We start from the raw sequence: 3,329 nt of genomic DNA on the forward strand, positions 1-3,329 counted from the left end.
AATGATTTGTACTTGCTGCCTGTGTTATTAATTCCATTTCATAACAGATGCACCTTTGGATATACAGCAATTGAATGATGAAATCAAAAGATTAGAACTTGAAAAAGTACAGTGGGAGAAACAGAGGAGTGATCTTTTGGCACAGCAAAAAAATCTTGAGGGAGAACTGGATAACATGGCACTGGAAAAGGACGAACTTGGACAGCAAAAAGATAATTTACAAAAACAGCTAAGAACTAAGGAAGCCTATGTGCATGAATTGGAAACAACCCTGTTGACAGCTCAACGAGCACTGGAAGAATATCGACAAAAAGAACCCTGTGATTGGGTCATTCCTCGAGACGAGATTGATGTAATGAACAATTGCTTGGGGGTGGGAGGGTGGGGAACAGTTGTACTTGCTAGTTTTAGAGGCTGCAAAGTAGCTGTGAAGCAAATCCATGAACTGATTCTCTCACCTCATAACAGACGTTTATTTGAGAGAGAAATGAGCATTGCTTCAAGATGCCGCCATCCTTGCTTGTTGCAGTTTATTGGAGCAACAAATGATGAAGGAAGTCCTTTGTTTGTCACTGAGCTCATGGAATTGAGCTTGCGAGCTTTGCTGGAGTAACGACAACTCACAGAAACAGAAATATCTGTAATTTCTTTGGATGTATCTCGAGCACTGAACTATCTTCACCACATGAAGCCTTCTCCCATCGTTCACAGGGATGTCAGTAGTGCAAATGTGTTGCTATGGCGACAGGGTGAACAGTGGAGAGGCAAAGTGTCAGATTATGGCACTGCTAAATTTGTTCAACAGACCATGACAGTAGCCCCTGGTGCTTTGATTTACAGTGCACCAGAAGCACTTTCTTCAAATCAAACATCCAAGGTTAGTTTTTTAAATTGATAAATAGGCATATCTTTTTATGCCTTTGCAGATCCTTTTCCAGATCATGAATAAACAATAAACTGAGGTTGATCTTGGCAAGCGAAAATTGGGTTATAGCAATATTGAAGGTCTTCCGTTTTTGAGACCAGTTTAACGAAATTAACTCAGGGGGTCTTCGTAGAGGAACTCAACAGAGCTTGCTAACATCTCTTTGTACTGTGATAGATTGTTGGAAGATATACATGAATATGTGTTCAGACGTAATTCAAATGAAATTAAATTAATGCAAAAGGCTGAAAATTCTGGAAGTTGGAGGGAAGAAGACTGGGACATGCGTGGAAGTTTTTTATCAAAAAATGCCACATTTGTTTTGTTTGTCAACTGAGTGGCTTGGTTGGTACCCGTCCAATCGGCTGTGATTTCTGTGACTTTAGAGAGGGTCTTTTGAAGGTTATTTCCCATTAAACTCGACACATGAAATTTCCTAGAGACCAAATGCAAGTTGTTTGGCAACGGGCAAAAGAACAACTGAAAAATCAGAGTCCTAGGTAGGATCCGAACCTATGACCTCCGTAACACTAGTTGGATGCTCTACTCATGAGTTACTAGAATAATAATAATAATAATAATAATAATAATAATAATAACTTTATTTATATAGCGCTAAAATCCAATAATTGTCCAAAGCGCTTCCTAATTACAATATTAAAAATAGATAAAATAAAACTCACTGGAGAGCTACAATAGGTCGTTCATCTATAATCGGTGACAAAATTAGTTGTGAGTCAGTTGCCAACAGAGCACACTGGCAACAACACTTTCATTGTTTGCAAACACAATTAGTCCAAAAAGTATTTTTCTGGGATACCCCTCCCTCCCCCCCCCCCCCCCCCCCTTCCCTCCAAATCAATGTTGTATCGCTGTTGACAAGGCTCATAGGAAACAGAAAATAACACAACATTGTCCCGGGCCGGGGGTGCGGGGTAGGGGGCCATTTTTGCACCGATCTCGAAATAGATCCTAAAGGATAAGAGTGTCTCTACAAATTTGACGCCAATTGTAGGTCCTGAATGGACAATGAGTCCCACTGGTCTGCAGGTTCAACAAAGTCATGCACCTCAGTTTATACAGTGTACAAATACATGAAATGAGTGACCCTGCAGACTAGCGGGATACACTGTCCATTTTGGACCTAGATGAATGACCTACATATAGCTCTCCAGTCAGTTCTAGCTACTCAGTGGGTACAGCATCCGACCAGTGTTGCGGGGGTTTTAGGTTCTAATTCTGCCCAGGACTCTGATTTTCCAGTTGTCCTTTTACTCGTTGCCAAGCAACGTGTATTATATTCTTCTCACAGGCGCATTACAGCTTCTCATCATTTCATGTATCCTAGAGACCCTTTCTCCAATTATGGTGTTGTTTGGTGGGTGAAATTCAATTTTCAAGATGCAAACAATGACATAGGAAGGGTCTTCTTGCAATAACAATGCAACCTGTCACACTGCTGATATTGTAAGAGAAATTCCTGCTGCTTTTTTCAGGTTGATGTGTATAGCTTTGGTGTTCTTCTGTGTGAAATGTGCATTCGGGAAATGCCAGATCCCGAGAGACGGGAAGAGCAAGTTCTTCTTGTAAGAAACCGACTCTTCCGGAATCTGGTGCGGCAATGCCTTCAGGATGATCCTACCATGAGACCAGACATGGCTCAAATTATCCAGGAATTGGAACAGTTTGGTTGAACTGATAGTGTGGTCTATTAAATGGCTAAATTCTTGAGAGATGGCAATCTTCCTTGATATTCTTTCACTTGAATAGAATAGAATTGAACAAAAAAGAATAGAATAGGTTGGAAAAAGAATAGAAAAGTGAAGCGTACATTTTGAAGTGCAGGTTCATAGACGAAATGGAGAAGTTACCACTTCTCCATTTCGTCTTTTAAATAAATCTCTTTCATCGAGTCCTTTCACGGGAACGCATGAACCCAATAAATTGACCTGCTCCCAACTGTAAGGCTTCATAGCTCAGTTGGTAGAGCATCGCACCGGCACAACCTCGTTCCCAGGTCTCTTTGTCAGGGTCTCTTTCTCAACGCTAACGGAGACCCCGGGAACGAGGTTGTGCACTGGCATTGCAAAGGACATCGGTTCAAATCCATTTGGAGCCACCTGAATTTTTTAGGGGTCTATAAGAGACAATTGCTTAATTAAATTGTCCAGAATTGTAATGTGAAAAAATCAAATGTAATTGGCATAGAAAAGACTAAAATTCCTTTGCCACAGAAGTACTTTTTTTAAATTTTATTTTAATCAGTTCTTTACTTCTGTTGGTCAAGTTGCTGTTGACAAGATTTTTTTTTAAATTTAAATATACTACACTACAAACACTACACTGCACTATATACAATACACTACTTACAATACTTTACTTGCAATGCACTTCATTAGCTGCT

General features: G+C 40.1%; 1 pseudogene; it reads left to right on the forward strand.

The window, feature by feature from the left end:
* LOC138021123 (probable serine/threonine-protein kinase DDB_G0271682) overlaps nt 1-2,619 on the forward strand; it is a 15,028-nt pseudogene extending 12,409 nt beyond the window's left edge.
* Nucleotides 2,620-3,329: the final 710 nt, after the last annotated feature.

This window comes from Montipora capricornis, chromosome 10 (genome assembly GCF_036669925.1).
Source record: "Montipora capricornis isolate CH-2021 chromosome 10, ASM3666992v2, whole genome shotgun sequence".
In the NCBI taxonomy this organism is placed as follows: domain Eukaryota; kingdom Metazoa; phylum Cnidaria; class Anthozoa; order Scleractinia; family Acroporidae; genus Montipora; species Montipora capricornis.